This window comes from Oncorhynchus kisutch, unplaced genomic scaffold (genome assembly GCF_002021735.2).
Source record: "Oncorhynchus kisutch isolate 150728-3 unplaced genomic scaffold, Okis_V2 scaffold3357, whole genome shotgun sequence".
Lineage (NCBI taxonomy): Eukaryota > Metazoa > Chordata > Actinopteri > Salmoniformes > Salmonidae > Oncorhynchus > Oncorhynchus kisutch.
The window spans coordinates 492,603-516,058 of NW_022265302.1; the positions used below are offsets into that span (position 1 = coordinate 492,603).

Genomic DNA, 23,456 nt, shown 5'->3' on the forward strand with positions numbered 1-23,456 from the left:
TGTTCATTCTGAGTCCATTAGAAACAGAGTGGGGGGGGAAATTAACCCTCGCCTCACCAACAACTCCCTGTTCATTCTGAGTCCATTAGAAACAGAGTGGGGGGGGAATTGATCCTCGCCTCACCAACAACTCCCTGTTCATTCTGAGTCCATTAGAAACAGAGTGGGGGGGAAATTAACCCTCGCCTCACCAACAACTCCCTGTTCATTCTGAGTCCATTAGAAACAGAGTGGGGGGGAAATTAACCCTCGCCTCACCAACAACTCCCTGTTCATTCTGAGTCCATTAGAAACAGAGTGGGGGGGAAATTAACCCTCGCCTCACCAACAACTCCCTGTTCATTCTGAGTCCATTAGAACAAGAGTGGGGGGGAAATTAACCCTCGCCTCACCAACAACTCCCTGTTCATTCTGAGTCCATTAGAAACAGAGTGGGGGGGGAAATTAACCCTCGCCTCACCAACAACTCCCTGTTCATTCTGAGTCCATTAGAAACAGAGTGGGGGGAAATTAACCCTCGCCTCACCAACAACTCCTGTTCATTCTGAGTCCATTAGAAACAGAGTGGGAGGGAAATTAACCCTCGCCTCACCAACAACTCCCTGTTCCTTATACTTCCAGCAGGACACACATTTATCACTGTGCTACAGACATGTGGATGCTGCAGACAGCAGCTCCCCCTGGCTCTCATAGCCTCTCTGCTCTCCTCCCCCCCCCCCCCACGTCATCTAGCTCTCTCCTCCCCCACCCCGGTCTAGCTCCTCTCCCCACGTCTCTAGCTCTCTCTCCCCCCACGTCTCTACTCTCTCTCCCCCCCACGTCTCTAGCTCTCTCTCTCCCCCACGTCTCTACTTCTCTCTCTCTCCCCCCACGTCTCTAGCTCTCTCTCTCCCCCCCGTCTCTAGCTCTCTCTCTCCCCCCACGTCTCTAGCTCTCTCTCCCCCCCACGTCTCTAGCTCTCTCTCCCCCCACGTCTCTAGCTCTCTCTCTCCCCCACGTCTCTAGCTCTCTCTCTCCCCCCCACGTCTCAGCTCTCTCTCTCTCTCCCCCCCCCCACGTCTCTAGCTCTCTCTCCCCCCCACGTCTCTAGCTCTCTCTCTCCCCCCCACGTCTCTAGCTCTCTCTCCCCCCACGTCTCTAGCCTCTCTCCCCCCACGGCTCTGCCTCTCTCTCCCCCCACGTCTCGCTCTCTTCTCTCCCCCACGTCTCTAGCTCTCTCTCTCCCCCCCGTCTCTAGCTCTCTCTCTCCCCCCACGTCTCTAGCTCTCTCTCTCCCCCCACGTCTCTAGCTCTCTCTCCTCCCCCCCCACGTCTCTAGCTCTCTCTCCCTCCCTCCCTCCCCCCCCCCCACGTCTCTAGCTCTCTCTCCCCCCCCCCACGTCTCTAGCTCTCTCTCCTCCCCCCCCACTCCTCTAGCTCTCTCTCCCCCCCCCACTCTCTAGCTCTCTCTCCCCCCCCCCACGTCTCTAGCTCTCTCCCCCCCCCCACTCTCTTCTCTAGCTCTCTCTCCCCCCCCCCCCACGTCTCTAGCTCTCTCCCCCCCCCCCAGTCTCTAGCTCTCTCTCCCCCCCCCCCACGTCTCTAGCTCTCTCTCCCCCCCCCACGTCTCTAGCTCTCTCTCCCCCCCCCGTCTCTAGCTCCTCTCCCCCCCACGTCTCTAGCTAGCTCTCTCCCTCTCTCCCCCCCCCACGTCTCTAGCTCTCTCTCTCCCCCCCACGTCTCTAGCTCTCTCCCCCCCCCCCTCTCTCCTCTCTCCTCTCCCCCCCCCCCCCCGCTCTAGCTCTCTCTCTCTCCTCTCCCCCCACGTCTCTAGCTCTCTCTCCCCCCACGTCTCTAGCTCCTCTCTCTCTCCCCCCAAGTCTCTAGCTCTCTCTCTCCCCCCACGTCTCTAGCTCTCTCTCCTCCCCCCACGTCTCTAGCTCTCTCTCTCCCCCCACGTCTCTAGCTCTCTCTCTCTCCCCCCACGTCTCTAGCTCTCTCTCTCTCCCCCACGTCTCTCTCTCTCCTCTCTCCCCACGTCTCTAGCTCTCTCTCTCTCCCCCCACGTCTCTAGCTCTCTCTCTCCCCCCCACGTCTCTAGCTCTCTCTCTCCCCCACGTCTCTAGCTCTCTCTCCCCCCACGTCTCTAGCTCTCCACGTCTCTAGCTCTCCCTAGCTCTCTCTCTCCCCGTCCCTAGCTCTCTCTCCCAGTCTCTAGCTCTCTCTCCCTGTCCCTAGTTCCTCCTCTCCTCCTCCTCCCTTCTCCCTCTCTCCCCCCGTCCCTAGCTCTCCCCTCTCCCCCCGTCCCTAGCTCTCTCTCCCCCCGTCCCTAGCTCTCTCTCTCCCCGTCTCAGCTCTCTCTCTCCCCGTCTCTCTACCTCTTCTCTCTTCTCTCTCTCCCCGTCTCTAGCGCTCTCTCTCCCCGTCTCTAGCGCTCTCTCTCCCCGTCTCTAGCTCTCTCTCTCCCCGTCTCTAGCTCTCTCTCTCCCCGTCTCTAGCTCTCTCTCTCCCCGTCCCTAGCTCTCTCTCCCCGTCCCTAGCTCTCTCTCCCCGTCCCTAGCTCTCTCTCCCCCGTCCCTAGCTCTCCCTCCCCGTCCCTAGCTCTCCCCCCCCCGCCCTAGCTCTCTCTCCCCCCGTCCCTAGCTCTCTCCCTGTCCCTAGCCCTCTCTCTCCCAGTCTCTAGCTCTCTCTCCCTGTCCCTAGCCCTCTCTCTCCCAGTCTCTAGCTCTCTCTCCCTGTCCCTAGCTCTCTCTCTCCCTGTCTCTAGCTCTCTCTCCCGGTCTCTAGTTCTCTCTCCCTGTCTCTAGCTCTCTCCCTGTCCCTAGCTCTCTCTCTCCCAGTCTCTAGCTCTCTCTCCCCCATGTCTCTAGCTCTCTCTCTCCCCGTCTCTAGCTCTCTCTCTCCCCGTCTCTAGCTCTCGCTCTCCCCCCACGTCTCTAGCTCTCGCTCTCCCCCCCGTCTCTAGCTCTCTCTCTCCCCCCCGTCTCTAGCTCTCGCTCTCCCCCCACGTCTCTAGCTCTCGCTCTCCCCCCACGTCTCTAGCTCTCGCTCTCCCCCCACGTCTCTAGCTCTCGCTCTCCCCCCACGTCTCTAGCTCTCTCTCCCCCCACGTCTCTAGCTCTCTCTCCCCCCACGTCTCTAGCTCTCCACGTCTCTAGCTCTCCCTCTCTCTCTCTCTCCTCTCGTCCCCCCTAGCTCTCTCTCCCTCCCAGTCTCTAGCTCTCTCTCCCTGTCCCTAGTTCTCTCTCTCCCCCCGTCCCTAGCTCTCTCTCCCCCCGTCCCTAGCTCTCTCTCCTCCTCCCCTCTCTAGCTCTCTCTCTCCCGTCTCTAGCTCTCTCTCTCCCCGTTCTCTAGCTCTCTCTCTCTCCCCCCGTCTCTAGCTCTCTCTCTCCCCGTCCCTAGCTCTCTCTCCCCGTCCCTAGCTCTCTCTCCCCCGTCCCTAGCTCTCCCCCCGTCCCTAGCTCTCTCCCCATCTCTAGCTCTCTCTCCCCCCGTCCCTAGCTCTCTCCCTGTCCCTAGCCCTCTCTCTCCCAGTCTCTAGCTCTCTCTCCCTGTCCCTAGCTCTCTCTCTCTGTCTCTAGCTCTCTCCCTGTCTCTAGTCTCTAGCTCTCCTCTCCTGTCCCTAGCTCTCTCTCTCCCAGTCTCTAGCTCTCTCTCCCTGTCCCTAGCTCTCTCTCCCCGTCTCTAGCTCTCTCCCTGTCCCTAGCTCTCTCTCTCCCAGTCTCTAGCTCTCTCCCTGTCCCTAGCTCTCTCCCTGTCCCTAGCCCTCTCTCTCCCAGTCTCTAGCTCTCTCTCTCCGTCTCTAGCTCTCTCCCTGTCCTCTAGCTCTCTCTCCCTGTCTCTAGTTCTCTCTCCCCGTCTCTAGTTCTCTCTCCCTGTCTCTAGCTCTCTCCCTGTCCCTAGCTCTCTCTCTCCCAGTCTCTAGCTCTCTCTCCCCGTCTCTAGCTCTCTCTCTCCCCGTCTCTAGCTCCCTCTCTCCCCGTCTCTAGCTCCCTCTCTCCCCGTCTCTAGCTCCCTCTCTCCCCGTCTCTAGCTCTCTCTCTCCCCGTCTCTAGCTCTCTCTCTCCCCGTCTCTAGCTCTCTGACCGACGGTGTCCTTGTGATGGTGTCAGTCCTTTCTCTTTCTGTCTATTGAAGAACAGAATTCCTGTATTTATTCTGAGAGTTTGACTGTGATATTAGATTGCTTCTTGTGTAAATATTTCTGTCTGGATTTTAATGATTTGTTTGTAGTGGGTTGGTCATAGTAACCCAAAAACACAAATATGGTCATAAATGCATTTAACGGTCATTCTGATTTTAATGCCCGCTATAGGAGCACCCTACTACGGCCCTCTTTCACTCAGGGCGTCCTGGGTGCTTTATGGACTGTTTGACAAGTGCTGGAGGAGGAAATAGAGCCGTGCACCTGGTGATTGAAACCGTGCATCTGGTAACCCAAAACACAAATATGGTCATAAATGCATTTAACGGTCATTCTGATTTTAATGCCCGCTATAGGAGCACCCTACTACGGCCCTCTTTCACTCAGGGCCGTCCTGGGTGCTTTATGGACTGTTTGACAAGTGCTGGAGGAGGAAATAGAGCCGTGCACCTGGTGATTGAAACCGTGCATCTGGTAACCCAAAAACACAAATATGGTCATAAATGCATTTAACGGTCATTCTGATTTTAATGCCCGCTATAGGAGCACCCTACTACGGCCCTCTTTCACTCAGGGCCGTCCTGGGTGCTTTATGGACTGTTTGACAAGTGCTGGAGGAGGAAATAGAGCCGTGCACCTGGTGATTGAAAACCGTGCACCTGGTGATTGAAAACGTGCATCTGGTAACCCAAAAATTCAAATATGGTCCTAAATGCATTTAAGGGTCATTCTGATATTAATGCCCGCTATGGAAACACCCTACTACGGCCCTCTCTCTGTCGGGGGCGACCTGAGTGCATTATGGACACTTTGAAATTTCACGATGGATACTGATTGCTATACAAGCGGTAACCAAAAACACAAATATGGTCATAAATGCATTTAACGGTCATTCTGATTTTAATGCCCGCTATAGGAGCACCCTACTACGGCCCTCTTTCACTCAGGGCCGTCCTGGGTGCTTTATGGACTGTTTGACAAGTGCTGGAGGAGGAAATAGAGCCGTGCACCTGGTGATTGAAACCGTGCATCTGGTAACCCAAAAACACAAATATGGTCATAAATGCATTTAACGGTCATTCTGATTTTAATGCCCGCTATAGGAGCACCCTACTACGGCCCTCTTTCACTCAGGGCCGTCCTGGGTGCTTTATGGACTGTTTGACAAGTGCTGGAGGAGGAAATAGAGCCGTGCACCTGGTGATTGAAACCGTGCACCTGGTGATTGAAAACGTGCATCTGGTAACCCAAAAATTCAAATATGGTCCTAAATGCATTTAAGGGTCATTCTGATATTAATGCCCGCTATGGAAACACCCTACTACGGCCCTCTCTCTGTCGGGGGCGACCTGAGTGCATTATGGACACTTTGAAATTTCACGATGGATACTGATTGCTATACAAGCGGTAACCCAAAAACACAAATATGGTCATAAATGCATTTAACGGTCATTCTGATTTTAATGCCCGCTATAGGAGCACCCTACTACGGCCCTCTTTCACTCAGGGCCGTCCTGGGTGCTTTATGGACTGTTTGACAAGTGCTGGAGGAGGAAATAGAGCCGTGCACCTGGTGATTGAAACCGTGCCTGGTAACCCAAAAACACAAATATGGTCATAAATGCATTTAACGGTCATTCTGATTTTAATGCCCGCTATAGGAGCACCCTACTACGGCCCTCTTTCACTCAGGGCCGTCCTGGGTGCTTTATGGACTGTTTGACAAGTGCTGGAGGAGGAAATAGAGCCGTGCACCTGGTGATTGAAACCGTGCACCTGGTGATTGAAAACGTGCATCTGGTAACCCAAAATTCAAATATGGTCCTAAATGCATTTAAGGGTCATTCTGATATTAATGCCCGCTATGGAAACACCCTACTACGGCCCTCTCTCTGTCGGGGGCGACCTGAGTGCATTATGGACACTTTGAAATTTCACGATGGATACTGATTGCTATACAAGCGGTAACCCAAAAACACAAATATGGTCATAAATGCATTTAACGGTCATTCTGATTTTAATGCCCGCTATAGGAGCACCCTACTACGGCCCTCTTTCACTCAGGGCCGTCCTGGGTGCTTTATGGACTGTTTGACAAGTGCTGGAGGAGGAAATAGAGCCGTGCACCTGGTGATTGAAACCGTGCATCTGGTAACCCAAAAACACAAATATGGTCATAAATGCATTTAACGGTCATTCTGATTTTAATGCCCGCTATAGGAGCACCCTACTACGGCCCTCTTTCACTCAGGGCCGTCCTGGGTGCTTTATGGACTGTTTGACAAGTGCTGGAGGAGGAAATAGAGCCGTGCACCTGGTGATTGAAACCGTGCACCTGGTGATTGAAAACGTGCATCTGGTAACCAAAAATTCAAATATGGTCCTAAATGCATTTAAGGGTCATTCTGATATTAATGCCCGCTATGGAAACACCCTACTACGGCCCTCTCTCTGTCGGGGGCGACCTGAGTGCATTATGGACACTTTGAAATTTCACGATGGATACTGATTGCTATACAAGCGGTAACCCAAAAACACAAATATGGTCATAAATGCATTTAACGGTCATTCTGATTTTAATGCCCGCTATAGGAGCACCCTACTACGGCCCTCTTTCACTCAGGGCCGTCCTGGGTGCTTTATGGACTGTTTGACAAGTGCTGGAGGAGGAAATAGAGCCGTGCACCTGGTGATTGAAACCGTGCATCTGGTAACCCAAAAACACAAATATGGTCATAAATGCATTTAACGGTCATTCTGATTTTAATGCCCGCTATAGGAGCACCCTACTACGGCCCTCTTTCACTCAGGGCCGTCCTGGGTGCTTTATGGACTGTTTGACAAGTGCTGGAGGAGGAAATAGAGCCGTGCACCTGGTGATTGAAACCGTGCATCTGGTAACCCAAAAACACAAATATGGTCATAAATGCATTTAACGGTCATTCTGATTTTAATGCCCGCTATAGGAGCACCCTACTACGGCCCTCTTTCACTCAGGGCCGTCCTGGGTGCTTTATGGACTGTTTGACAAGTGCTGGAGAGGAAATAGAGCCGTGCACCTGGTGATTGAAACCGTGCACCTGGTGATTGAAAACGTGCATCTGGTAACCCAAAAATTCAAATATGGTCCTAAATGCATTTAAGGGTCATTCTGATATTAATGCCCGCTATGGAAACACCCTACTACGGCCCTCTCTCTGTCGGGGGCGACCTGAGTGCATTATGGACACTTTGAAATTTCACGATGGATACTGATTGCTATACAAGCGGTAACCCAACCCAAAAACACAAATATGGTCATAAATGCATTTAACGGTCATTCTGATTTTAATGCCCGCTATAGGAGCACCCTACTACGGCCCTCTTTCACTCAGGGCCGTCCTGGGTGCTTTATGGACTGTTTGACAAGTGCTGGAGGAGGAAATAGAGCCGTGCACCTGGTGATTGAAACCGTGCATCTGGTAACCCAAAAACACAAATATGGTCATAAATGCATTTAACGGTCATTCTGATTTTAATGCCCGCTATAGGAGCACCCTACTACGGCCCTCTTTCACTCAGGGCCGTCCTGGGTGCTTTATGGACTGTTTGACAAGTGCTGGAGGAGGAAATAGAGCCGTGCACCTGGTGATTGAAACCGTGCACCTGGTGATTGAAAACGTGCATCTGGTAACCCAAAATTCAAATATGGTCCTAAATGCATTTAAGGGTCATTCTGATATTAATGCCCGCTATGGAAACACCCTACTACGGCCCTCTCTCTGTCGGGGGCGACCTGAGTGCATTATGGACACTTTGAAATTTCACGATGGATACTGATTGCTATACAAGCGGTAACCCAAAACACAAATATGGTCATAAATGCATTTAACGGTCATTCTGATTTTAATGCCCGCTATAGGAGCACCCTACTACGGCCCTCTTTCACTCAGGGCCGTCCTGGGTGCTTTATGGACTGTTTGACAAGTGCTGGAGGAGGAAAAGAGCCGTGCACCTGGTGATTGAAACCGTGCATCTGGTAACCCAAAAACACAAATATGGTCATAAATGCATTTAACGGTCATTCTGATTTTAATGCCCGCTATAGGAGCACCCTACTACGGCCCTCTTTCACTCAGGGCCGTCCTGGGTGCTTTATGGACTGTTTGACAAGTGCTGGAGGAGGAAATAGAGCCGTGCACCTGGTGATTGAAACCGTGCACCTGGTGATTGAAAACGTGCATCTGGTAACCCAAAAATTCAAATATGGTCCTAAATGCATTTAAGGGTCATTCTGATATTAATGCCCGCTATGGAAACACCCTACTACGGCCCTCTCTCTGTCGGGGGCGACCTGAGTGCATTATGGACACTTTGAAATTTCACGATGGATACTGATTGCTATACAAGCGGTAACCCAAAACACAAATATGGTCATAAATGCATTTAACGGTCATTCTGATTTAATGCCCGCTATAGGAGCACCCTACTACGGCCCTCTTTCACTCAGGGCCGTCCTGGGTGCTTTATGGACTGTTTGACAAGTGCTGGAGGAGGAAATAGAGCCGTGCACCTGGTGATTGAAACCGTGCATCTGGTAACCCAAAACACAAATATGGTCATAAATGCATTTAACGGTCATTCTGATTTTAATGCCCGCTATAGGAGCACCCTACTACGGCCCTCTTTCACTCAGGGCCGTCCTGGGTGCTTTATGGACTGTTTGACAAGTGCTGGAGGAGGAAATAGAGCCGTGCACCTGGTGATTGAAACGTGCACCTGGTGATTGAAACGTGCATCTGGTAACCCAAAAATTCAAATATGGTCCTAAATGCATTTAAGGGTCATTCTGATATTAATGCCCGCTATGGAAACACCCTACTACGGCCCTCTCTCTGTCGGGGGCGACCTGAGTGCATTATGGACACTTTGAAATTTCACGATGGATACTGATTGCTATACAAGCGGTAACCCAAAAACACAAATATGGTCATAAATGCATTTAACGGTCATTCTGATTTTAATGCCCGCTATAGGAGCACCCTACTACGGCCCTCTTTCACTCAGGGCCGTCCTGGGTGCTTTATGGACTGTTTGACAAGTGCTGGAGGAGGAAATAGAGCCGTGCACCTGGTGATTGAAACCGTGCATCTGGTAACCCAAAAACACAAATATGGTCATAAATGCATTTAACGGTCATTCTGATTTAATGCCCGCTATAGGAGCACCCTACTACGGCCCTCTTTCACTCAGGGCCGTCCTGGTGCTTTATGGACTGTTTGACAAGTGCTGGAGGAGGAAATAGAGCCGTGCACCTGGTGATTGAAACCGTGCATCTGGTAACCAAAAAAACAAATATGGTCATAAATGCATTTAACGGTCATTCTGATTTTAATGCCCGCTATAGGAGCACCCTACTACGGCCCTCTTTCACTCAGGGCCGTCCTGGTGCTTTATGGACTGTTTGACAAGTGCTGGAGGAGGAAATAGCCGTGCACCTGGTGATTGAAACCGTGCATCTGGTAACCCAAAACACAAATATGGTCATAAATGCATTTAACGGTCATTCTGATTTTAATGCCCGCTATAGGAGCACCCTACTACGGCCCTCTTTCACTCAGGGCCGTCCTGGGTGCTTTATGGACTGTTTGTTTTCAAGCAGAAATTTGCTTCCTGCAACACTAACTCAAAAAAGTTCTGGGACACTGTAAAGTCCATGGAGAATAAGAACACCTCCTCCCAGCTGCCCACTGCACTGAAGATAGGAAACACTGTCACCACTGATAAATCCACCATAATTGAGAATTTCAATAAGCATTTTTCTACGGCTGGCCATGCTTTCCACCTGGCTACTCCTACCCCGGACAACAGCACTGCACCCCCAACAGCAACTCGCCCAAGCCTTCCCCATTTCTCCTTCTCCCAAATCCATTCAGCTGATGTTCTGAAAGAGCTGCAAAATCTGGACCCCTACAAATCAGCCGGGCTAGACAATCTGGACCCTTTCTTTCTAAAATTATCTGCCGAAATTGTTGCCACCCCTATTACTAGCCTGTTCAACCTCTCTTTCGTGTCGTCTGAGATTCCCAAAGATTGGAAAGCAGCTGCGGTCATCCCCCTCTTCAAAGGGGGGGACACTCTTGACCCAAACTGCTACAGACCTATATCTATCCTACCGTGCCTTTCTAAGGTCTTCGAAAGCCAAGTCAACAAACAGATTACCGACCATTTCGAATCTCACCATACCTTCTCTGCTATGCAATCTGGTTTCAGAGCTGGTCATGGGTGCACCTCAGCCACGCTCAAGGTCCTAAACGATATCTTAACCGCCATCGATAAGAAACATTACTGTGCAGCCGTATTCATTGATCTGGCCAAGGCTTTCGACTCTGTCAATCACCATATCCTCATCGGCAGACTCGACAGCCTTGGTTTCTCAAATGATTGCCTCGCCTGGTTCACCAACTACTTCTCTGATAGAGTTCAGTGTGTCAAGTCGGAGGGTCTGCTGTCCGGACCTCTGGCAGTCTCTATGGGGGTGCCACAGGGTTCAATTCTTGGACCGACTCTCTTCTCTGTATACATCAATGAGGTCGCTCTTGCTGCTGGTGAGTCCCTGATCCACCTCTACGCAGACGACACCATTCTGTATACTTCCGGCCCTTCTTTGGACACTGTGGTTAACAACCCTCCAGGCAAGCTTCAATGCATACAACTCTCCTTCCGTGGCCTCCAATTGCTCTTAAATACAAGTAAAACTAAATGCATGCTCTTCAACCGATCGCTACCTGCACCTACCCGCCTGTCCAACATCACTACTCTGGACGGCTCTGACTTAGAATACGTGGACAACTACAAATACTTAGGTGTCTGGTTAGACTGTAAACTCTCTTCCAGACCCATATCAAACATCTCCAATCCAAAGTTAAATCTAGAATTGGCTTCCTATTGTCGCAACAAAGCCTCTTCACTCATGCTGCCAAACATACCCTTGTAAAACTGACCATCCTACCATCCTCGACTTTGGCGATGTCATTTACAAAATAGCCTCAATACCCTACTCAACAAATTGGATGCAGTCTATCACAGTGCAATCCGTTTTATCACCAAAGCCCCATATACTACCCACCATTGCGACCTGTACGCTCTCGTTGGCTGGCCCTCGCTTCATACTCGTCGCCAAACCCACTGGCTCCATGTCATCTACAAGACCCTGCTAGGTAAAGTCCCCCCTTATCTCAGCTCGCTGGTCACCATAGCATCCTCCCACCTGTAGCACACGCTCCAGCAGGTATATCTCCTCTAGTCACCCCCAAGACCAATTCTTTCTTTGGCCGCCTCTCCTTCCAGTTCTCTGCTGCCAATGACTGGAACGAACTACAAAAATCTCTGAAACTGGAAACACTTATCTCCCTCACTAGCTTTAAGCACCAACTGTCAGAGCAGCTCACAGATTACTGCACCTGTACATAGCCCACCTAAATTTAGCCCAAACACTACCTCTTTCCCAACTGTATTTAATTTTTATTTATTTATTTATTTTGCTCCTTTGCACCCCATTATTTTTTTATTTCTACTTTGCACATTCTTCCATTGCAAAACTACCATTCCAGTATTTTACTTGCTATATTGTAGTTACTTTGCCATCATGGCCTTTTTTGCCTTTACCTCCCTTCTCACCCTCATTTGCTCCATTGTATATAGACTTGTTTATACTGCATTATTGACTGTATGTTGTTTTTACTCCATGTGTAACTCGTTGTCGTTTTATCTGTCGAACTGCTTTGCTTTAGCTCTTGGCCAGGTCGCAATTGTAAATGAGAACTTGTTATCAACTTGCCTACCTGGTTAAATAAAGGTAAAATAAATAAATAAATAAATAAACTGTAGAGGCTAGATAGAACCCTCACACTATACTATAGCGGTTTTGTAGAGGCTAGATAGAACCCTCACGTTATGCTGTAGATTCTAGATAGAACCCTCACGTATGCTGTAGATTCTAGATTGAAACTCACGTTATGCTGTAGAGGCTAGATAGAACCCTCACGTTATGCTGTAGATTCTAGATAGAACCCTCACGTTATGCTGTAGATTCTAGATAGAACCCTCACGTTATGCTGTAGAGGCTAGATAGAACCCTCACGTTATGCTGTAGATTCTAGATAGAACCCTCACGTTATGCTGTAGATTCTAGATAGAACCCTCACGTTATGCTGTAGAGGCTAGATAGAACCCTCACGTTATGCTGTAGATTCTAGATAGAACCCTCACGTTATGCTGTAGATTCTAGATAGAACCCTCACGTTATGCTGTAGATTCTAGATAGAACCCTCACGTTATACTGTAGTGGTGTAGAGTTTAGATAGAGACAGCCCATTGGAGTCAGGGACAGAGAGGAGACAGCCCGTTGGAGTCAGGGACAGAGAGGGGACAGAGAGGAGACAGCCCATTGGAGTCAGGGACAGAGCAGTGTTTCTCCTCGTATTAAAAACAACTTGATCCAGAACACTGAACAGTATACGGAGCCCCTCCGTGTTAAGGGCCACAGAGGAGATGGGGCCCCTCCATAAGAGCAGGGTTCCTCCGCTAAGTATTCCTCTCCATAATTACAGCTCCCCCAAATAAATACTGCCTTGTTTTGGGGTGGCTTCACTGCAGTGCCATAAACTAGATTTGGGCCTTTAAAGGTCATTCATTTGGCCAATTAAAACAAATGCCAAAAGGGTATTTCACTGTTCCCTCCATCTCCCCATTCTCCTCTCTCTCCCAGTCTCTTTCTCCCACACTTTCCATCTCCCCCTCTCTTAGTCCCCCCCCCCCCCGTCGCTCTCTTTACTCAAATCTGGTTAAAATATTTCCGTTCCTTAATTAAACCTCTGTAGAGATTACAGAGAGGGTAGGTTGGGTGGGAACGCTGTGGAACTGGGTTCCTGGCTGGGTTCCAACTGCAGGAGACGTCCTTTAGAATGCCATGAGCTGACTTGGAGTCAGAGCCCCCATCTCCCTCCCCGTAACCCATCCTCTCTCCCGTAACCCATCCTCTCTCCCCGTAACCCCATCCTCTCTCCCCGTAACCCCATCCTCTCTCCCGTAACCCCATCCTCTCTCCCCGTAACCCCATCCTCTCTCCCGTAACCCATCCTCTCTCCCGTAACCCCATCCTCTCTCCCGTAACCCATTCCTTCCCCATAACCCATTTCCTTCCCCATAACCCATCTCCCTCCCTAACCAGTCTCTCTCTGCCCATAACCCAGTCTCTCTCTCTGCCCCATCTCCCTCCCATAACCCATCTCCCTCCCCTCACCCAGTCTCTCGCTCTGCCCCATAAACCAATCTGTCTCTCTCTCTCTGCCCCATCTCCCTCCCCATAACCCAGTCTCTCTCTCGCTCTGTCCCCATCTCCCTCCCCATAACCAGTCTCTCTCTCTGCCCATCTCCCTCCCCATAACCCAGTCTCTCTCTCTGCCCCATCTCCCTCCCCATAACCCAGTCTCTCTCTCTGCCCCATCTCCCTCCCCATAACCCAGTCTCTCTCTCCCCATCTCCCTCCCATAACTCAGTCTCTCTCTCTCTCTCGCTCTCTGCCCCATCTCCCTCCCATAACCCAGTCTCTCTCTCTCTGCCCCATCTCCCTCCCCATAACCAGTCTCTCTCTCTCTCTGCCCCATCTCCCTCCCATAACCCAGTCTCTCTCTCTCTCTCTCTGCCCCATCCCTCCCATAACCCAGTCTCTCTCTCTCTCGCCCCATCTCCCTCCCATAACCCAGTCTCTCTCTGCCCCACCCCCCATAACCAGTCTCTCTCTGCCCCATCTCCCTCCCCATAACCCAGTCTCTCTCCCCATCTCACTCTCATCCCCAAACCCAGTCTCTTCTCTCTGCCCCATCCCTCCCCATAACCAGTCTCTCTCTCTCTCTGCATCCCCATCTCCTCCCCCCCCAGTCTCTCTCTCTCTCTCTGCCCATCTCCCCCCCATACCCCAGTCTCTCTCTTCTCTCTCTCTGCCCCATTCCTATCTCCCATAACCCAGTCTTCTCTCTCTCTTCTCTCTGCCCCTCTCCCATCCCCATCCCCCCAGTCTCTCTCTCTCTCTGCCCCATCTTCTCCCATACCCCCCACTCTCTCTCTCTCTCTGCCCCATCTCCCCTCCCCCCCACCAGTCCTCTCTCTCTCTTCCCTCCATCTCCATCTCCCACAACCCCCACCCTCTCCTCTCTCTCTCTCCCCATCACCTCCCCCCATCTAACCCAGTCTCTCTCTCTCCTGCCCCCTCCCCCCTCCCATAACCCAGTCCTCTCTCTTGCCCCATCTCCCTCCCCATAACCCAGTCTCTCTCTCTCTCTGCCCCATCTCCCTCCCCATAACCCAGTCTCTCTCTCTCTTCTCTCTCTCTGCCCCATCTCCCTCCCCATAACCCAGTCTCTCTCTCTCTCTCTCTCTGCCCCATCTCCTCCCATAACCCAGTCTCTCTCTCTCTCTCTCTCTCTCTGCCCCATCTCCCTCCCCATAACCAGTCTCTCTCTCTGCCCCATCTCCCTCCCCATAACCCAGTCTCTCTCTCTCTGCCCCATCTCCCCCCCATAACCCAGTCTCTCTCTCTCTGCCCCAATCCCTCCCCATAACCCAGTCTCTCTCTCTCTGCCCCATCTCCCTCCCCATACCCAGTCTCTCTCTTTGTCCCATCTCCCTCCCATAACCCAGTCTCTCTCTGCCCCATCTCCCTCCCCATAACCCAGTCTCTCTCTCTGTCCCATCTCCCTCCCCATAACCCAGTCTCTCTCTCTCTCTGCCCCATCTCCTCCCCATAACCAGTCTCTCTCTCTCTCTGCCCCATCTCCCTCCCCATAACCCAGTCTCTCTCTCTGCCCCATCTCCTCCCCATAACCCAGTCTCTCTCTCTCTGCCCCATCTCCCTCCCCATAACCCAGTCTCTCTCTCTCTGCCCCATCTCCCTCCCATAACCCAGTCTCTCTCTCTGCCCCATCTCCCTCCCCATAACCCAGTCTTCTCTCTCTGTCCCATCTCCCTCCCCATAACCTAGTCTCTTTCTCCATAGTGCCGCTATATCCTCCAATCGGGATTTCTGGAAAAACAAGGAATTTGGGAAAAGCCAAAAGCCCAAATGAGCGTGTTTACTTGTAACAATAAAATACATCATGGAATTCCGTTGTCCTTCAAGAGCTGCTGAATGTCCTCTACTTACATTGGGGGAAAGTTGGCAGGAATGTTCAACCCTGATTCTCCTTGCTGGTCGTCTCTGAGGACCGGTATCCATCTACCCATCTGAGCCCAGTCTTATTCCAGTCACTCCTCACTGCTGGTGGTCTCTGAGGACCGGTCTCCATCTACCCATCTGAGCCCAGTCTTATTCCAGTCACTCCTCACTGCTGGTGGTCTCTGAGGACCCGTCTCCATCTACCCATCTGAGCCCAGTCTTATTCCAGTCACTCTCGCGTCGAAACGTTTATTTAAACAATACCACATCTGGAGATTATACAGAGGGTGTGTATACCCTGTCTGAGTACACAGAGTGTCCCAAATGGCACCCTATTCTCCATGTAGTGCACTACTTTAGACCAGGGCCCTATTCCCTATATAGTGCACTACTTTAGACCAGGGCCCTATTCCCTATATATAGTGCACTACTTTAGACCAGGGCCCTATTCCCTATATAGTGCACTACTTTAGACCAGGGCCCTATTCCCTATGTAGTACACTACTTTAGACCAGGGACCATAGAGAAACTCATAGGGTAGTGCACTACAGGCAGTGTGTGTGTTTACTGTGTGACACTCCCCATAACCCAGTCTCTCTCTCTGCCCATCTCCCTCCCCATAACTCAGTCTCTCTCTCTCGCTCTCTGCCCCTCTCTCTCTGCCCATCTCCCTCCCCATAACCCAGTCTCTCTCTCTCTGCCCCATCTCCCTCCCCATAACCCAGTCTCTCTCTCTCTCTCTGCCCCATCTCCCTCCCCATAACCCAGTCTCTCTCTCTCTCTGCCCATCTCCCTCCCCATAACCCAGTCTCTCTCTCTCTCTCTCTGCCCCATCTCCCTCCCATAACCCAGTCTCTCTCTCTCTCTCTCTCTGCCCCATCTCCCTCCCCATAACCCAGTCTCTCTCTCTCTCTGCCCCATCTCCCTCCCCATAACCCAGTCTCTCTCTCTCTCTGCCCCATCTCCCTCCCCATAACCCAGTCTCTCTCTGCCCCATCTCCCTCCCCATAACCCAGTCCACTATTCCATATATAGTGCACTACTATAGACCAGGACCCTATTTCCCATGTAGTGCACTACTTTAGACCAGGGCCCTATTCCCTATGTAGTACACTACTTTAGACCAGGGACCATAGAGAAACTCATAGGGTAGTGCACTACAGGCAGTGTGTGTGTTTACTGTGTGACACTAACTAGGCAGAGAGACGTGTCCCTGCTAAACCAACAAGAGGGAATCCACGTCAAAAACAGATTCGATATTAGCTACACAATTCGTAAACACACACACACACACACACACACACACACAGTCCACTTTAAATAGAACTCGTGTCAGTCGCCTTCAGTACTGGGTGATACGGACAAAATATGATATCACAGAATAAACTAGACAAATTGACGGTATTTTATGTTTTTAAAGATTATAAAAAAGTCTAAATTTGCTTTATAAATCAAATCAAATCAAATGTATTTATATAGCCCTTCGTACATCAGCTGATATCTCAAAGTGCTGTACAGAAACACAGCCTAAAACCCCCAAACAGCAAGCAATGCAGGTGTAGAAGCACGGTGGCTAGGAAAAAACTCCCTAGAAAGGCCAATACCTAGGAAGAAACCTAGAGAGGAACCAGGCTATGTGGGGTTGGCCAGTCCTCTTCTGGCTGTGCCGGGTGGAGATTATAACAGAAAACATGGTCAGATGTTCAATGTTCATAAATGACCAGCATGGTCGAATAATAATAAGTGCAGAACAGTTGAAACTAGAGCAGCAGCACAGTTCAGGTGGAAGTTGAAACTGAGCAGCAGCATTGCCAGGTAGACTGGGGACAGCAAGGAGTCATCATGTCAGGTAGTCCTTTATAAGTTAATGAATGACCTCAGAATGTATGTGTTGCCACTAAGTGATGTCCAATTAGTCTTTCTCCATTCTGATTGGCTTATACAGTCCAATTCAACTTTCACCCCCCCCAAAAAATATATATTTTTGTTTCATTTTGTCATCCATTTCTGCATTTCCTGCTCTCTTTTGAGATAATTTCCACCCTGCCACGTAGGGCTGCGCGATATGGGCAAACTAATCAAACCTTATTTTGAACCAAAATGTTACAATAATGATTTAACTTGTGATTTGGATCAAAACACGTTGGGTATACTGTTGAAGTCATGGAAATATAAATGATTATTCTAATTCTATAGTCAGAATATAAATAACAGTGGGCACTTTGAATACAGTGTTGTTTGACATGACAACGAATGAAAATGCCAGGGGAGGAGTTATTGTGACAGGGTAGGAACCAAAGTGTTGATAAGTGTTTCCTAGGGGACCCTATAATCTTTGGCTACATTCAATGTTCTCTCTAGACTTTCATGTCGCTAACATGTTCGTGCTTCTTGTATTCCTCTTTGATTTAGAAGAATACTGTTGAACAACAACATGCTGATTTAGGTCTACACCATCACTGGATATTATCAGACTGTATTAGCTAGCTACGTTTGCTCTGAACTCGGTACATTTATTAGCTAGCTACGTCTGCTCTGACTCGGTACGTTTATTAGCTAGCTACGTCTGCTCTGACTCGGTACATTTATTAGCTAGCTACGTCTGCTCTGACTCGGTACATTTATTAGCTAGCTACGTCTGCTCTGACTCGGTACAATTATTAGCTAGCTACGTTTGCTCTGACTCGGTACATTTATTAGCTAGCTACGTTTGCTCTGACTCGGTACATTTATTAGCTAGCTACGTTTGCTCTGACTCGGTACATTTATTAGCTAGCTACGTTTGCTCTGACTCGGTACATTTATTAGCTAGCTACGTTTGCTCTGACTCGGTACATTTATTAGCTAGCTACGTTTGCTCTGACTCGGTACATTTATTAGCTAGCTACGTTTGCTCTGACTCGGTACATTTATTAGCTAGCTACGTTTGCTCTGACTCTGTACATTTATTAGCTAGCTACGTTTGCTCTGACTCGGCACATTTATTAGCTAGCTACGTTTGCTCTGACTCGGTACATTTATTAGCTAGCTACATTTGCTCTGACTCGGTACATTTATTAGCTAGCTACGTTTGCTCTGACTCTGTACATTTATTAGCTAGCTACGTTTGCTCTGACTCTGTACATTTATTAGCTAGCTACGTTTGCTCTGACTCTGTACATTTATTAGCTAGCTACATTTGCTCTGACTCAGTACATTTATTAGCTAGCTACCTAGCGATTAGCATTAGCGGCTAACAAGATTTAGGTCCCAAATTGCTAAGAAAAAAGACAAACTAGATGTTTGCAGGTGTAAGAAACAAACTGATAGTGTCACTATAGAAACCTAGTGGATTTATATTAAGATGCAAAAGTGAAAACAGCATCGTTATCATCAACATTGTTACATGCGCTGCATTGACCCGACTGAACTTAAGTGTCTCATGGTTGGAAGGAACAACAAATGATTGATTTTGGGTTGGTCCGGCTCGGGTTCATGATGTGCGCAACGTTGTAGCCTGTAGACCAACTCGTGGAGAGAGAGACAGAGAGAGGAGAGAGAGAAGTACGCCTCAATCTCTCACAGAACCAGATGATATTTCAATGATCTCTCTCCTCCCTCGCTCTGATAGATACGCGCCTGCACCTCTCATCTCTCTAGAGTTGAACTTCATTTACTTCCTGATAGAATCATAGCCATGGGGAAGGAAGGGTCCTTCATCATTTACTTCCTGATAGAATCACAGACATGGAAGGGTCCTTCAGCATTTACTTCCTGATAGAATCACAGCCATGGGGAAGGAAGGGTCCTTCATCATTTACTTCCTGATAGAATCACAGCCATGAAGGGTCCTTCAGCATTTACTTCCTGATAGAACCATGGGAAGGAAGGGTCCATCATTTACTTCCTGATAGGAATCATAGTCATGGAAGGACCTTCATCATTTACTTCCTGATAGAATCATAGCCATGGGAAGGAAGGGGTCCTTCATCATTTACTTCCTGATAGAATCATAGCCATGAGAAGTAAGGTGGAGATGAACTGAAATACATTTGGCCAAAGTCACAGAAATCACTGCCGTCTGTTCAGAAATAAATGTAATGATTCAGACTACTACACTAGGAGTAGGTCTATAATTTAGCCACGGAGGACGATAGCTTTATTTATTTTTTAATAGCCTAGCTGTGGATTGTTATAGTCCAATCACAAGGCATCGCCTACAGTCTGTAACGCTTAACAAATCTGTCAGTGAACAGCATTGCAGCAACAACAACAAAAAACCGGCCTTGTCCAGTTACACGGACGCACAGTTAACAGCACAGTTACACAGCACAGTTACACAGCAGTTACGCACGACAGCACAGTTACGCACGACAGCACAGTTACGCACGACAGCACAGTTACGCACGACAGCACAGTTACGCACGACAGCACAGTTACGCACGACAGCACAGTTACGCACGACAGCACAGTTACGCACGACAGCACAGTTACGCACGACAGCACAGTTACGCACGACAGCACAGTTACGCACGACAGCACAGTTACGCACGACAGCACAGTTACGCACGACAGCACAGTTACGCACGACAGCACAGTTACGCACGACAGCACAGTTACACAGGACAGCACAGTTACACAGGACAGCACAGTTACACAGGACAGCACAGTTACACAGGACAGCACAGTTACACAGGACAGCACAGTTACACAGGACAGCACAGTTACACAGGACAGCACAGTTACGCACGACAGCACAGTTACGCACGACAGCACAGTTACACAGGACAGCACAGTTACACAGGACAGCACAGTTACGCACGACAGCACAGTTACGCACGACAGCACAGTTACACAGGAAAGCCACAGTTACACAGGACAGCACAGTTACACGGACAGCACAGTTACACAGGACAGCACAGTTAGGAGAGCTGCTGAGACAAAGACGTGTGTAGTCTACAAAAAATATGTTATTAAACTTCCAATAGAAACTATTGACTCGAACAGTGTTGTTTACCAAAACGAAAACAAGAGACACGGGCTTTAGGCACGAGCCCATTGGCCGTCGCCTGTGAGGGACGCGCACATCATTGGGGCGAGTCGGTGAAACTAGAAAGCTTATTGTACCATGTGTCTCTCTTCCACACACCTCGACCCGACTGTTGATGGATTCAAGACCAGGTCGTTTTTTTAATGATCTCACATTGTCCATTTGTCAGTGTCAAAACAGCCAATCATTTGAGTATACAGTTTTAAAATCAGTTAAGTCTCCAGTCATGTATAATTACATAGAATTGCATTAAATGAGTTTATAATTTATTTATTTTTAAAGTCAAATTTTTTCCCAGAGCCAAGGCTACAAACAAACAAATCTTCAAGCGCCCTCTACTGCCCCATACCACTTTAGAGGCCTGTTTCTTCTGCTGTCTGGTAATTAAATTGGTTTTGTACACTACAGGGCACCACTATAATGTTGGGGGGTCATGGGTCACTGTCGTTGCAGAGACTGGGCCTTCTTTAGAACACATGACTGACCAATCAGCTGTGAGGAGCTGAGAGCTCTTATCACCCCAACAGTTGATATTCAGCGGCTACAGATTTCATCTGGTTTTAAACTTTTATATGATAGACCTAGACTACAGAACAGCATTATTACAATATTCATTTAGTACTTAACCAAACAAAAGGTTTAAATAATGTACAGGTGTTGACAAGCAGACTCCATACCGTAGGCCTGAGGTAAACCTTCTTTGCTAATAATGACGATCCCAGTGTCTGATATGAAAAATGACTGAAAAGCAGGTGGAATTGTGTTTGCTGGTCTGGTGGAGGCGTGGCCCTACTGAGGAACGGGTCTGGTGGAGGCGTGGCCTACTGAGACGGGTCTGGTGGAGGCGTGGCCTACTGAGACGGGTCTGGTGGAGGCGTGGCCTACTGAGACGGGTCTGGTGGAGGCGTGGCCTACTGAGACGGGTCTGGTGGGAGGCGTGGCCTACTGAGACGGGTCTGGTGGAGGCGTGGCCTACTGAGACGGTCTGGTGGAGGCGTGGCCTACTGAGACGGGTCTGGTGGAGGCGTGGCCTACTGAGACGGGTCTGGTGGAGGCGTGGCCTACTGAGACGGGTCTGGTGGAGGCGTGGCCTACTGAGACGGGTCTGGTGGAGGCGTGGCCTACTGAGACGGGTCTGGTGGAGGCGTGGCCTACTGAGACGGGTCTGGTGGAGGCGTGGCCTACTGAGACGGGTCTGGTGGAGGCGTGGCCTACTGAGACGGGTCTGGTGGAGGCGTGGCCTACTGAGACGGGTCTGGTGGAGGCGTGGCCTACTGAGACGGGTCTGGTGAAGGCGTGGCCTACTGAGACGGGTCTGGTGGAGGCGTGGCCTACTGAGACGGGTCTGGTGGAGGCGTGGCCTACTGAGACGGGTCTGGTGGAGGCGTGGCCTACTGAGACGTAGTCGACAGTGAGGGTTTATGGCAGGGGGAACGGACCTAAAAAAAAGGGGAACCGGGCCACGGAAATCCCAGGATCTCCTGCAGGGGAACCCCATAGGGGGACTTATTAACTGAGGGGAGAGGCAGAGGACAAATCCTACCATCTGGGTGACAGCTATACACTCACTAGTAGTCACTACCATATAGCCATTCCTCCCTAGACAGCTACAGACAGCCCTACCAGATCTCAGAGTCACTGTTCTCCATTCACTACTACAGACCTACTAGATATCTCAGTTACTGTTCTCCATTCACTACTACAGACCTACTAGATATCTCAGTCACTGTTCTCCATTCACTACTACAGACAGACCTACTAGATATCTCAGTTACTGTTCTTCATTCACTACTACAGACCTACTAGATATCTCAGTCCCTGTTCTCCATTCACTACTACAGACAGACCTACTAGATAGCTCAGTTACTGTTCTTCATTCACTACTACAGACCTACTAGATATCTCAGTTACTGTCTCCATTCACTACTACAAACAACCTCTGATTTGCTCACTAACATACACCCAGACCTCTGATACTAACGAGCTTTTAGCAACCTCTCATGCTCGGTTATTACCCAGAATTCAGGACCGTAGCCTTGGTTAGTTGAGAGAAATGAGGGACAGATTGGAGAGACCTTTCCTTCCTCTGGACAGACTGTCAGTCAGTTGGACTGTGTGCCAACAAGCTGCCCGGAGAAACAGGGTTGTGATAAGGAAAGCAGCAGGGGCTCCGGTCAGAGGAATGATCTCTGATGAGGTACTGACTGACACCACGGGAGACTAATGAGAAACACTGAACATCAGAGCACACACACACACACACTGAAGGACACACACCAACAAAGAACAGCAGTAGGTTTCCAATTCGAAGCACAAACCCAGTGTTCTCACGTACCTTCGTCGAAGTCGGCGTCGTCCTCGGTGTGTTGAGGGAAGGGGAAACAGTTGGTGATCTCTAACCTGTCCTCCACTACCAGGCCAGTAGTACACCCTGAACCACCTCACTGCCCTGACCCTCCTCCTGGTAATGTTTGATCATCTTCAGGACCACCTGTAGAGGGAGAGATAGAGAGAGGGGGGGGGGGAGATGGGGGAGATGGAGAGAGGGGGGGGGGAGATGGGGGGAGAGATGGAGAGAGAGAGGGGGGGGAGAGATGGGGGGAGAGATGGAGAGAGAGGGGGGGGGGAGATGGGGAGAGATGGAGAGAGAGAGGGGGGGGAGATGGGGAGAGATGGGAGAGAGAGGGGGGGGAGATGGGGAGAGATGGAGAGAGAGAGGGGGGGGAGATGGGGAGAGATGGAGAGAGAGAGGGGGGGGAGATGGGGAGAGATGGAGAGAGAGAGGGGGGGAGATGGGGAGAGATGGAGAGAGAAGGGGGGGAGATGGGGAGAGATGGAGGAGAGAGAGGGGGGGAGATGGGGAGAGATGGAGAGGAGAGGGGGGGAGATGGGGAGAGATGGAGAGAGAGAGGGGGGGAGATGGGGAGAGATGGAGAGAGAGAGAAGGGGGGGAGAGGGGAGAGATGGAGAGAGAGAGGGGGGGAGATGGGGAGAGATGGAGAGAGAGAGGGGGGGGAGATGGGGGAGAGATGGGAGAGAGAGAGGGGGGGGAGATGGGGGAGAGATGGAGAGAGAGAGGAGGGGGGGAGATGGGGAGAGAGGAAGAGAGA

General features: G+C 50.2%; 1 pseudogene; it reads right to left on the bottom strand.

The window, feature by feature from the left end:
* LOC116371557 (eukaryotic translation initiation factor 3 subunit H-like) overlaps positions 1-22,832 on the bottom strand; it is a 99,583-nt pseudogene extending 76,751 nt beyond the window's left edge.
* Positions 22,833-23,456: the final 624 nt, after the last annotated feature.